We start from the raw sequence: 15133 nt of genomic DNA, 5'->3' as shown, positions 1-15133 counted from the left end.
AAAGGGCAGATCCTGCATCAGATCATTAATGCCTCCTGGAGAGCTGAACCAGAGAGAGTCGGAGGAAGTTAGGAGGAGAAGAAGAAGGGCAGGAGCTGGTGAGGCACATAGACAAGACGATGATGCCTCATGAAACCTCTTCCTTCTCTCTCTCCCTCCCTCTATCTCCCCTTTCGTCTAACCTCCAGTAACGTCTGGTGCAAAAGACTCATGACCCACCAGCCTGCTGCAGGACTGTGGGCATCACTGAGACTGAACCTTCTGATCAAAAAGGAACAGGAAAAAAGGAAAGGGGGAAAGAGCACATGTGCAGGTCAACACTGTCAATCTGAGAAAAGCAAGCATGAGACCGTCCAGATGCATGAAAGGCTGACACCGGGTTAAGGTCAAAATCAGCCATGCTTTTAAACAGAGCAAAGGGCTGCAAGACAATGATATACAATCCAGGAAGTCTAGAACGAGTAACACATAATTGAATTTTAAGGCTGTTTATAATACTATGACATAGAATTTCCCCCACTTTGTAAAACTATCAAAGCTGCAATTATTTCATCTATTACTTAGGGCTCGGCAATATATCAAAATTATATTGATATTGTGATATGAGACATCATCTTGGATATTGATTATAGTAATATGGCTTAATTGTTTTCTTTTCCTGGTTTTAAAGGCTACATTAAATAATAAATGAGATATTTTAAGATACAAAACGATGAACTTTACACAGTAACACATTCACTTGTTCTCACGTATTCTGTGGTTGTACGCTTTCATTTGAAATTGATTTGCACCGATGTACACATTATGCTTCCCCAGCTGAGAAACATAATTTACATGCAATAAAGTAATTGCTCAATTGAAACCCAGATAGTTTACATGCCTGTCTTTGATTGGACAAGCACTGACTTCCAGTTAAAAATTCATGGTTCCAATTTACCACTGACAGCTAAATTTATAACTGAAAAAAGCTACAAGTTGCCTTATTTTTTAGCTACAAAATGTCATAAAAGCCCTTAAAATGATTAGTTGGGGTCAATGAGTGTGCGTGTAAGTCATGATAAAGATGGAAATGGAGAGAGAAATAGAGAGAAAGAAAGGGTGAGGGGTTGTGAAAAAGAAAGACATCAATCTTCTCCGTGCCCCCTGTGGTCTGGGGTACCTGTCCTGTTTCCGACATCTACAAAGCCAAGCCTTCTGGGTAGTAATCAATCAGTCACACTCCGACAAGCTGGCGTAACTGAATAGTCTGTATGTGTGTTAGTGCGAGTATGTGTGTGTGAGTGTTTAGAAGTGTTTGAGTGCGTATTGGAGTAGAGGGGGCACATTATCCAGGCAAAGGAGGAGTAGAAACAGCAATAATGGAGTGTGGAGGGTAGAGTATGAGATAGAACGTCAAGTGAGGTCTGAGTGTGAAGGAAGGCAGATGAAACACATTTACAGTACAGAAAAAAACAAAGACTGAATAATGACAACATTGAATTAATGTTAAGGTTAAGTTTTTGAAAATGTACTAAATTACTTTGGGATTAAAAAAAATGGCACTTTTATTACACTTTCACTCTCATCCTGGTGAAGAGACTGATTGTCCGTGTGTTGACAGCCAACAGGGCTTCCTTAACTCTCAGACAAGAGAGATGAGCAGCACTGAGGTCAGAGATTAATGATGATTATGGCTTTACAGCAGAAAGATTGGTCATTTTTTATCAGATCATAAAACAGCTGTTAAAAAGTTGCCATAATCCGACCATGTTTACTTATTATTTTACTGTGTGCAGGTGAAGGAGGCTGCCTGTGTGAATGGACAATGAGGTCGGAGAAGAAGGAAAACATTAGATAAAGAATAACCATTAAAAACAGATTGTATAATAATAGATGGATGGTTAGAAAAATGCCTACTGTCTAATTCTAGTGGTTGTTCATTGCCCAACACATCCAAGGTTCACTCCCAAAGGTGTTTTCACTCTCTTCTTAGGAGAGTGTATACATAGACTTGCCTGTTAATTCTGTTGCACCTGTTAGCCCAAATAACACCCTTACTATAGACCTTTTTCTTACAGATCATCTGACTTGTAAGGAAGGAAAACCACAGGTGTTACTGATGACGTTAACGTGTGTCACAGGAGGCCATGAATGTGAGACTGGTCATGTGGGAGTTCATTTTATTCATGTTTTTCTTGGCTTTTTTCTCTCTTTTTCACAATTGAATCTTTTAATAGAAAGTGCTCTGAATGTGATCAGCGGGTCTCCGGCATAAGAGACCAATTATAGAAGCTATTAACTGTAAATGTAAAAGTTGGTTTTGAGTTCAAAAATACTTTAGAAAACCAATAAAATGTCGTCAGATATTTATAGCGGGTTCTGTTGAGAGATGTCAGTTTAGATGTTTCCTGAGCTCTCCTTAAAGCCTCTTAGTCATCTCCCATTGGGACATCGGACCTCCCAACACAGAACAACAATAAACTGGCCCTCATGAATCACCAAGGATCTCTATTGAATTAGCTCTGCAGATTAAATCTAGCATAATTGGTTAAATGCATTATGTTGATTAATTTGTTCCTCTAGCTGTAATAAAGTAACAAGCGGCACAAGGAGAGCGGATCTTTGTTTTTCTGTTTCTTTCTTCAATCTTTCATACTGAGAAATCTTTACAAATGACCTGACAAATGAGTCGGTTTCCCTCTCCTCCTTTTACTGTCAGTCTCTCAGTCAGCTCTCAGTTTTGATTGTTCTTCCATTCTGTATCTCAGGCTTCCGGTAAAAGCTCTTTCTACCACCACCCATTCTATCTCATTATCTTCCTCTCTATCTTCTGATGCACAAGCCTTGGGAGTGGAAAAACTTTGCAAAGGAACAAAACTGTCCGTTCTAATGAAGAAAATCACGTTCGTCTTCGCTCTAATCACGACTCCATCAGTGAATGCTACTCACATGCCGCTTGTATTTAAAGGGACTGCTATTGTGCTCTGAATAATGCCATAATTACTGAGCACTTTTTAAAGAAACAGCCACCAAATCTTGTATTCCAAAGACACTCAATTCATTTGTGCCAAAGAGAAAGGAAACTATTTACAATTGTCAAGTACTGAAAATGGCAAAACCCTGTCTTTTCTCCACTGGTTTGGTTCTGTGCACACTAGTTGTGGCATGATGGTGTGCATTTATAAATCTGCCGCCCTTTGATATTACATATGTTTCATACAGTACCATCCTATGAACTGGGTAGTTATTGTAAACCAATTTGTATGTCATATTAATAGTTATGGCCATGCAGTGAACAAAAGATGAAGCTGTGCATAGCTGTAGGTTAGAGTTTTGCTGTGATATCAAAGCTCTAGTTAATGTCTGTGCTATGCTGCTGCTGCTTCATGTTAAAAGATTTCCGCCTGCAATCCACTGGGAGGTTATGTAAAGAGCTGCAGGTTATAGGCGCTTATTTAAGTTTTGACACATGATCAAGATAAACAACAGCTTTTACCCTGCTGTCCTGTTTTATGGTGAAACGCTCTATGGAATGAATGCAGAAATGCATTTTCTGCAAAGCTGTGGCAGTGAGCATCTGTGACTTTAAGCCTCCGGTGATCCAACTTTTACTTCTTGGAATACAATTTGTAAATCCGCTCAAAACTCTGACGAGTGGAATAGTGTGCGTTGCCCAGCAACAATACTAATGGGAGCAGTTGGGGTATCAGCTATTTGGATGCCAGAACCAACTGGTGGGTTCAGGGGCCAGAACCAAGGCGGATGCAATAAGTCCTGGCTTACAGCTGCCGATTGCTCAGGAAAAACTGGATAAATGGTCAGAGATGATATGAAGACATACACACTCCCACAAACACACTCTCTCATATTGGTTGTATTTGGTCTATCCTATAGTTCAGTGAGTATAGTAAGACTATTATTGCCAGGTTTTAGGGGATTTTGACCCCAATTTGGGCTCCCATGCCTTAAACTGTACTCTAAGCTACTTTGAATACTACTAAATACTGTGTGTAACATTCATGTGGAACAGGGGAGTATGCTGCGAAATGAATTGCAACAGTTGTAGAAACATTTCTCAATCCCTTTTGGGGAATGAAGCTTTTCATTACAGCTCCCGTTAGAGTATTTATAGAAGTCATTGTAAAGGCAGGGAAAATAAGAGATAATATGCCAAAAAATTGGCATAAAGTACCATATACAGTACTAAAGGCAAAGGTTTGTATGAGTTAGTTATTTACTGCAGCTCTATTTATTCTAATGAAATGCATTACAGTAATGTCATTCAGGGGGTAGAAGCAAATCTGGCCTCATATATTGCCTTAAACACTGTGCTGTACCATTTACATTAGGGGACATTAGAATAAATATTTATCATGTCTATGGATCATGTCCCTTGTCCACAGTGATATTTCACATTCTGTTCCCCAAGCAAATGTTCAGCCAAGTACTAGGGCCAATAACCACATTCATCCAAAATACCAATCTCTCAACTGACCCGGAGATGCAGTTTTACCAATGAGCCTGCACGCTTTGACACAACCATGAGAAACAGACCTTTCTCTGTGCCACCATCTCTGTCCATGTCCTCAGTAGTGATGCTATTTGATAGATTATGCTATTACCAGAGCTCTTTGGCAAGACACCAGAAGTATCTATTTCGTGAATACAAGCTTTTAACAGAGTATCCTTGTCGTTTTTAGAGCATATGCAACTCTTAAGCAAGATCCCAATCATGCTCTCCTGTTTAGTGGTTTGTAGTTTTTATTTTACTATTTTGCAGCAAAGCACAAATATGGAATTGTCATTATTAGCAATGGACACATCTGGGCCTGGTGTGTTCCCAGGATAAAAAGTGTGTCCCATTATGTGGAAAAGTCTCTCCATGCCATATTTGATAATTTTCTAGACTGTTAATACCGTTCATTTTTACACCATACAAAATAACTCACTTCCATGTGCTGTTGTTCACCTGGTGCTAGAGTTCACGACCATTGGACGCTCTGAACTGCTCCTGTGCAACACCCTTCCACTACTTCAAACCATCAATGCAAGCATGAGCAGTTACCACTGACTGCTCCTCTTTTTGTATTAAAGGTTAGTATTTTTGCTTGAAATGCCCATCCCTACTTGAAAGGTTTGCTCTAAAAGCTTGTAGCAGCTGAAGTCCGTTATAGAGATTTTGGTGACCCAGATGTTCTGTTAAAACACATCAAAATGTTCATCGAACCACTTTAGCAGCTTGTCCCACTTCTCTGCTGTTAATATTTATTCTCAGCATGTTCCAAACATCCACATTTCCACCAAAATCTTCCAGAAATTGTAAATATGCAGCTTTACTTGTGCGCTTTGGATCTTTTACATGACCAATGAAATTAAATGTAACTGCTAGAAATGATTGGCTCGTTTCCCCTAAAGTAGAAACAAGCTGCTTAATGGAGATGACAGTAAAGTGTGTGTGTGTGTGTGTGTGTGTGTGTGTGTGTGTGTGTGTGTGTGTGTGTGTGTGTGTGTGTGTGTGTGTGTGTGTGTGTGTTTAATTTAGATAGCATCTCATCTACATGTATATACACATTTGCTCACCCAGAAGACACCCAAAAGTGAGCAGATACAGTAGCATACATAGAGCTAACCTGACCCTCCAGATGGTTTGTTACACAGAACACGCTAAACTCCTCGCCGTGCACACACCTAACCCATGTTAGGAATGTCAGGAACCTGATTGGTCCGTGCTCTGTCTTTCCGTTCAAAACGGCATTACTTGAAGCCCTCCAAATGGATTTTCATGATAAGTGATCAAGTGATTCTTGTGTGATCTTGTGACATCACGAGAATCCAGCGGCTGTGCAAAGTAAACACACTGCACTTTAACATATAACATGATATCACTGTGTGTACAGATTGCACACACTGCCCAAATTGCATTTTGACACAACTTATTCTCAGAGAGAGCACACACACACACACACACACACACACACACACACACACACACACACACACACACACACACACACACACACCCCTGCGGCTTAGTCTTAAGGATGATATATGAGCTGTCAATACTCGTCTATACCTTGTCTTGTTAGCTAAATAAATGTGGTAGTCAGCCAAATGATGACTGCAGCTGTAATAAAAGTTGATATTTTCACATCCTTTGAGTCTAAAATAAAGCTGTCTTTTAATTAAAACATATTTCTTGTTACTTAAAAAAACAAAACATTGTTTTTCTGTTTGCCACAGCAGATATGTACTAGCGCAAGTCATGCCAAAATTGACATTTGTTGTTTTGATTCTCTTTTCTATTTTTGATGCTTCCTAACTGTTGTGATTCTGCTGGATCGACTGATTGCAACATGAACAGACATTCAAATCAGAACTAAATTGTTTCTGGTTATAGTATTGAGAAATCATTATCCTTTGCAAATATTGGTTTCTCAAGGTGATAAAAAAAACACATCTCCAAATGAATGCTGATGTTGCTCCGGATCTTTTGAATGTATAAATAAACACAACAGTTTGCTTCAAGTTCGCCATATCAACTTAAAGCGTGATTATATGTCAGCCTTGTTTTTACAGAATGTTTCCAGATTTATCTGTCATTTCCCAACCTCGTCAAGTGTAAATACTATAGTATATATATTATATATAGTATGTATATGTACCATTGATAAGACATAGCAAAGATGATGGCTTTGACATTTATTTCATGGGACACAAGGTAGTCATGCATGACCAAAAATATAATTACTGCAAAAAATACACAAATTAAATACAATGTAGTATCACAAAATCTGCGATAACTTGAGATAATTTCAGTCTTTCATTGTTTTATTAAATGTTACCAATTTATTTATTATTCAAAGATGAAAGCCAAATCTCAAAAATCAGCATTCATCTCATCTTCAACACAAGAGCAGCCAAAAACCACTGGGCGGTGGCTCATCAATTTGGATACGATTGGATACAACCGAAATGGAAAACATTTCAAACAGAAACGCCATCTGCCAAAAATCTAGATTTAAAAAGTGCATTGTTGTGACACTGATGTAAATTATGTAGCAGCTAATGTCAGTACTTCTGGGTTCATAATTACAGTCACAAAGGCAGTGTTTATTTACTGTTAATCCTGTATCAACCTCACACATGATAGTGTGAGCACATACACACACCAACCCATCCACAGGTTACATCCACACGCAGCTGGAGGAAAAAGAATAATTCTGATTGCTGACAGCTAAATTGAATAATCAGAGATAAAGAAGAGAAAATCACATCTTCCACATTGCTTGGATGTGAAATAATGAAATCCGCTTGACCTTCAATCTGTCTGGTGCCTTAAAGCCCTTCATCTCGGTCCATCAATCTCACATGGAGAGACGGAGAAACAGATGAACTTCATATTTCTTTTCAAGTACATGTTGCTTTGTGTTTCCACAGAAACATTATTATCTGGTAATCTGCCTCAAGCTTCAGAAAATGACGGGTAAGTCCATTTTTGATAAAGTTTCACAACGAGATGGACATGGAATTAGATCAATCTTTTGCAGGTATCATGCAAGTCCTAATGTGGCACATAAATATACAGGTTTTTTTCTCTGTTGCCTTTTGTTATCCACAGGTTCAGTCTCATTATAACAGAGGCCAAAGAGCTTATTTTATTCTCCAGCTACAGATTCAGCTGACCCGACTTTGCCCTTATTTTACATTTGTATTGTCCTTTATCCTTGTGCCTCGCTGATCCTCCTCCTACTCTTGTTACTTTCCATAAAACTCTTTTCAACTTCGGATCTGAAATCAAACAATGCATCACTCTAACTGAGGCATCTGCACTATGCTGACATACACGCTCACCTCTCCGCTGCTCATCAATAATTAATATGATTTGTTCTCCCACCTGTTTTCATCGTTTCTATTATTCAAATCATCCCTCAGCAAATAGCATGACTGTTGTTTGTTGTTTTGACTCCGAGCGTGAACTAAAATGAACTGAAGAGTTCCATCTGTCACCTATCTAACTTGAAAGAGTCGAAGAAGAGCTTGAAAGCCGCGTTAAAAAGGAAATCCACGCGCACAAAACTTCAAAAAACACACATGCACACACAGTCATGTTCAAAAATGAGAGGTCTGACTTTCCCAGCCCTTCTTAAAATAAAGGGCATGTTAATATCTGTGAGGACTGCACAGCAAAGCTGGTGACAAAGACATTTGTCTCATTTCTGTGGATGATCAGGTAAAAGGTTTGAAAGATATTCAAAGCAAACGCTAATCAGGATATACTAATCAGTGTACTGTTTTTGTTATTCTTTCTTGCAACAAACCCTGGTACACTTTGTTGACAAGACACTTTGATAATGAAATTGAGATGAACACAGAAGACAGCGCAAATGAAATCAGACCTCTATTCTTTAACTACGGTCTCCTGATGAGGAAAGACAAAAGTGGAGAGGGGGAGTGAGGAAAACAAGCAGAAAAACAGACCACTGCTCACGACGCGCAGCGTTCAACAGAGTGATAAACAGCAGAGAAATACAGATAATTACAACTACATATAAAGCAATTACAATACTAAGCACATTAATAAAGCAACATGACAGGTTCAATCAAATCACTGCTTACATGTTGGGAAAGAGATGAACTAGTGCCTAAAAGGTTTAGTGATTAGATGATAGAGAGAAAATTAAATGAGAACTTTCATTCTGTGGTTACAGCTTCCCAAATGTGAGGATTTTATTTTTTTTCCCCTGTTTAACATCTTTTGATATTCAATATACTTGTGTGGACTCACAAAACAAAAACACTGAAGATGTCTCCTTCAGTTCTTGGAAATTGTGCTAAGCATATTTTTTTTACCATTTTATAAGACATGAAGAGGGATGAATTAAAATCTTGGTAGCAGACCAAAACAGATTTTGGTTATTAAGTAAGAAACATATAATAAAAACAAAACTGTCATAATTTCTGGACTGCAAACAAAACAAAAACTATTTACCTCCAATATCTACAAGTTTGCAACAATTCCGATAATTGATTATTGTTTTTCAAGCAATAATATCAAACATTCTCTGTTCCAGCTTTTGTGTTTTGGACTGGCTTTGGGAAACTGTTGAGAGTAAGTTTCACTCATTTCTGACATATTTTAGACAAAACAATTATACAATTATAATATATTTCAATGCTAGATTAATGAATAATTAATATAGAATCATTAGTTGGAGCCCTACTCACTCACTTCAGCTTTACTCAGTTGATGTCAAAAGTACTTGATAACTCACTGTTAACTCGATTATTCAGCTATATTTATGATCATTTTATGATATGATAAAGCATTGTAAATATTTATTCCAATGATCATTTAATACGTGTCCTTAGGAGACTACATTCACTGTTGAAAAATTATTAAAGAAGTCCTGAACAAACTACGGTAATTTAACTTATGATTAATAGTGCCGGAAGTGTTTAAAAGAACTGAAACACTAGACGGTAGACAAAAAAAGGTAAAGTAAACTTTGTTTTCTATGCATTCTCCTAAACAATATGAAAATGACTACTTTATTATGGGGATGGTTACTAATCTAGGCAGGAACCCCTTTTATAACACTTTAAGGTAATGTCCTGAGCCCTGACTCATAATGATGAGAGAGATGTGTGTTTGTATGTTGTTATGCTGCGATCTCAACCCTACATTTACCAGCAGAATATCTCTCCAGTGATTCACTACTTTGCATGAAACAACGCTCCTGCTATCCGTTTGAGAACGAGACCCGATAATGACACTGCGATGAACACAACAAAATGTGGAAATGAAATCAGACATCTATTCTTGAACGACAATGCCCTGATGGGGGAAAGCCAGGGGAGGGGGGAGGAGGAGGAGGAGGAGGAGGAGGAGGAGAGAGGAAGAGAGTGCAGGTAAATTAGATTGAAAAGGAGAGAAGGCCAGGCAACAGAATGTGGAAGAAATAGAAATAAATCAAAAGTGTGAAAAATAAATGATATACTGTGGTAAGATGGAAAAAAAAAGAGAGTGAGAAACCCCGGGGGAGGCGGTGGGAGAGGGACAGCAACGAGGGAGCTCTGAAGAGGAAATCAGCTGCTTTCTAATGGGCACTGATTACATCTCCTCCTAAATGTCAAGTACATTTCCATTTAAAGTGCCTTGCTGCTTAAAAAGGCATGAAGGGAGGCGCACCCCCCCACACACACACACACACACACACACACACTAACACATGGTGCTGATACTTATAGCCTTAAAGTCCACAGATGCACATACAGGAATGCAAACACATGTGAGCAAACAACCCAAAAGTACACACACAGATGACTCTATAACTGAGTGTAGACTGAGCTCGCATGAGTGTGTGAGAACATGTGTGCATGACTCACTCTTTGAGCGACCATGAATCATGCCAAAGTGACACAGTAGCTGGAGTCCACCTTGGCATCATCAATAAAATCCAACCATGCACACGTAAACGCACACACTTCTTTATCCCTCATTCGAACCCGCCCTCAAATCTGCTCTGAACCAATGAGGCGTCTCCTCCCGCCGGGGTTCGGTAATGGCTGCCAATCAGCATCACCGTAGTTGTGCCCAACAGCAAAGACCAGAAAGATAAATGAGTGGCCTCGAGGCCCTCGCTGCACTGGAGCGAACAGAGCTTAGGGATTGATTCAATGTGTCACAATAACATACGCATGCTCCAACGCTCCCACACACACACACACATGGAAAAAAGCCTGGTGTGTGTGTGTGTGTGCGCTTGGAAACACAAGAACGCAATCACGCGGTGTCTGCCAACATGCAAAAACAGAGGCAGCCGTTCTTTCTCATCTTCTCTCTCACATGTGCACAACATAGGAAACTCTCTGGCATTCTTTGAATAATCACAAAAAATTGCACAAACACCACACACACACACACACAAAGACGTTTTGAATAAATATACATGTATACGGGGCGGGCTATTTTTCGGAATGGCCAGTCAAATTAACTCAAATTACCTGGCGTGGTTCAGAAGACAAAACAAACAGGTCACAAAGAAGATTATAAAGTATGTAGGACGATGTGTCATTTGACCAACTAAGTTAACAAATTCAGATCAGTAATGCCATTTCACTGTGGTGTAATATGGCAAACCACATACTGTTTGGTTGTTAAAGTTCTTTGACAACAGAGTTACATTCAATGTGACCATAGAAAACAACAACAACAACAACAACTGCAAACTGCAATCTCAATAAAAAAAATAAAAAAATATTCAAACCAACACCTCTCAGACAATGTAAATCAAAACTGAACACCTTCTTTGTGGAGTGAGAATTTCTGGCTGAGCTGTTGAAGTGGATGCATTAGAGTTTACATGCATATGTTATGTTCTCACATCAAAAAGAAACTGCACATATCATACATGCATGACTTAAGAATGTTTCTTATGTATTTTCTTTGTACGTACGGCACTACAAAGCCTCTACTCGACAGGTAGGAATCATACAATGCTAAAAGGACTGCAGAGCTAAACACATTATAGATCTAAAACAAAGATGAACAGTACACACTCTTGTACACTGTGGGCCTGTGTGTTGCTTTGGATAAAAGCGTCTGCTAAATGACTGTAATGTAATGTAATGTAATGTAATGTGTCTATCGTTTAAACGAAAGCTTGTAAAGGCATGTATTCAGTTCTATATTAAATCTCTATCTCAGTATAGAGCACAGCTTAAAGACAAGAATGAAGACATTCTCACAAGTAGCAAACAGACCTGCACAAAGTCATTCACAAATCACAATCAAACAGGTGACAGCACAAACAATAAATGCAAAATTGGAGGAATTAAAAATATCAGCTACAACACCACAGCTCAGCAGCATGCACAATGCAGATACAGACATTCAAATGAACATAAGAGAATAAACTACCGATCAAACACTAGACAGACAGAAATACAGATAGAGAGGGTGTAAAGTCCATTATAATTTTTATTTTCATCATTTTAGCGTTGGCTGTCATCATTAGCAACGCTGGAAAACAAGTTAACTCCCGGTTGTGACATTAAAATGTAAACTTGCTCTTGTCTTAATGTAAAACGAGACTATAACTGGCCTCAAAATAACTGCAGTTGGTGTTTATTTTCCAGAGTTTATTCACAATTTCGCACCTGTGTGTTATGAGGCTCAAACTGTTTGATTCGTAGCGAGGTTAAGGTGTGATTAAAGGATGCCAACGTCACCTGTTGTCTCCTGGGATGACGTATGTGAGGCTGCAATACCGAGCTTGACCACACACGATAGTTAACAAGGAGAAGCCTTTACAACCCAGAGAGGCGCTGTTTCCCTTATTTGGGGAAACGAATAAATCGTTTAATTGAAGTACTTTAATTCAATTTATTTGGTGTAGCACAAATTTGCCTCAGAGAGCTTTACAATCTGTATAATAATAGTGATAATCTATTTTTGTCCTATTTGAGTCCTGAACTTCCAAACCGTAAGTGTGTTTGTTTAATATAGAAGGAGCTTCAGACAATCTCACACAACCTGATCATTGACAGAAAAATTAATTAGTGCTTATATTGTTACAACACATTGTGATTTTGTTTTGATAGTAATTTAAAAAAATAACCTCAGTGGAGACATGGTTAATAATTGTGGTGTCACATCAATGTGAGCTAACTTGTCACATTCTGAAATAGTTCATACTTAAAGTTAATTAAGTTAGTCTCAAAATAGAATTTCTGCCTACCTGTCAACTTGCAGTTTACATCCATGTCTGTCCAAAATGTCATTACTTCATAATTTTATCTTGTTAGACATCTGTCTGAAATTATAACACATTATCAGTCCCAACTTGTAAAGTAACAACGCTTGATTAGTTGCCCAAAGCTTCAACCTATGACGCTCTGGGTACCCCTATAGTGCCTGTTTAGTACGTTGCAGGGACAGTGTGCCAGTTTCCACTCATTACATGCATAGTGTTTTTTCAAAATAAACCTCATTCTACACAGGAAGTTAGGTTTAGGCAAAGAAACCACTTAGGAAAAGAGCATGGTTGACATTAACTTCACTGAGGCTTTATCATAAAGTCTGCTGTCTAATATTCAGTTGTTTGATTTCCAAGACAAGTTGTGAAAGTGTGCAGGTAGGATTAATAAATGAATCATCTCTCATCGCTGTGTTTAGTATCCTACAATCCCCAACAAATCCCATGAGGCCATCTGAGGTCAGAAGTTTTTAAGTGAGCAGCTCTACCGAAACGGGTCCAATAGCCACACTATGCTATAAACGAAAAAGAGGGAAAAACACAACTAAGTGCTGAGTATTTAAAACCCTTATTGCCGCGATGTTTGCTTTAACGAGTGCCTATGATGAATGTGTCACTATTGTAGTTACAGTATTCTATGGGAAGTAGTGATTGTGTAAAAACACGCAACCAAAAGATAGAATAAAAATACAGTTCCAATCTTTTTGAAACTACTGCCTTCCAGTTCGGCAGACAAAATGTAGACCTACCGTTGAAGAGTTAAAAACTTCCAAATGTGGAACACAGTTTGTCTCATGCAAGAGTTTAATAATGTATCAGTAACTTGCAGAGATGGGGGGTGATAATCAGTGATAATGTGTGTGTGTGTGTGTGTGTGTGTGTGTGTGTGTGTGTGTGTGTGTGTGTGTGTGTGTGTGTGTGTGAGTTTGTGTGAGCATCGATGAGCTGTGTGAGCAGCCAAGTGTGTAACATATTAATTATCTTTAAGTGTAGGTATCTCGACAGCCCGTATTTGAACAGTGTGTTAAATAGGCCTAGTTTTTTTTTTTACTTTTTACCTAATCAGAAGATTGCATGTACCTGCATAACACCAACACTTTGTAAAAGTATAACAACATTTTCTCATTTCTTAGACACAGTAGACGTTGGTACAGAATGACAGTTATTTATAAATCTCTTGTGTTTATTAAATACACAAAAGGCCTAATTCATAATCAATTGTTTTGTCCCATGTTATATATACAACAGACCTGCATGTATCTCATAACCTTTACTCTCAAGAACTGAAGTTGTTGTTCGGTAAATCTCATTTCTGCAGAAGCTTCAAGCAGCTTCCTGACTAGCTTGGAAACATGAAACCCCCATAATGCCCTTGTCCTCTACATTTAGGAAAGAAAATGATCCACAGCAGCTCTGGGCCTAAAGCTGGGTAGATGCAGGGAGGAGTTCAGCAGTGACTGCCTCTGCTTGTTACCCTGTCTCATTCTTCTTACTGTATCTAAATGAAGCCTTGCTGTCTCTTCTGCCCTTGTCAGCACTTGTTAACCTCCACATCGATTCTTCTGCACTACTGTACATCTCCTTTAATTAAAGACGCCGACTAATCTGGCTTTCACCAAGCTGTGTTCGTGAGCGCAAAGCTGTCATCTCGAGATGATTGTGGCTAAATATAGCACTTTACATTTACATGTATTGACAAAATGAGTTATAAAGGTCAGCAGAGGATTGATGAAACTACTTTGACATAAGCATAGCAGAGAAATGTTGTAGTTTACGATGACTCATTTACTGTGGAACAAAAGATCCAAACCATCGATAGAAAGTTGCCAAACCACCCCCGCAGCATACTCTACAGTCCATCTACAGCCTCAGTATGTTCCAAACTTGCACATATCTACCAAAATATGACTAAATATACTACTTTAATCTCAATCTTTCTGGTTTTGTAGACATTATTAATCACCTCCTGCTCCCAGCTAAGTCGCTGAAAAAAAAGAAATGAGGGATGATATAGACAAAATGTCATCTTAACAGTTATACATCAGCAAAGCTAAAAGTTAATGGAATGAAACTCAACCCTAACCAGAAGAAAAACGACATTAAATTAGAGATTTTTGTCTTTTTACCGTTTGCAAAGGAATAACATCAGAAAAAAAATCATTTTGTTGTACTCTAAATTTTAAAGGGGGAGTAAAGTACTACCCTGAGTCTTCCTCGTAGCATTTATTGCATTCGTATTAGTTGTTGCACTTACTGTATTCGTATCAGTTCGCTGCACTTATTGAATTCGTATTCGTTTACTGCACTTATCCTATTCGTAGTAGTTTGTAGCACTTATTATATTCGTATTAGTCTGTTGCAATTATTGTTTTCGTAGTAATCTGCCTCTGCACTAT

This window comes from Anoplopoma fimbria, chromosome 13 (genome assembly GCF_027596085.1).
Source record: "Anoplopoma fimbria isolate UVic2021 breed Golden Eagle Sablefish chromosome 13, Afim_UVic_2022, whole genome shotgun sequence".
In the NCBI taxonomy this organism is placed as follows: domain Eukaryota; kingdom Metazoa; phylum Chordata; class Actinopteri; order Perciformes; family Anoplopomatidae; genus Anoplopoma; species Anoplopoma fimbria.
The sequence above is the reverse complement of the archived record's forward strand: the minus strand, read 5'-3'. Positions refer to the sequence as shown.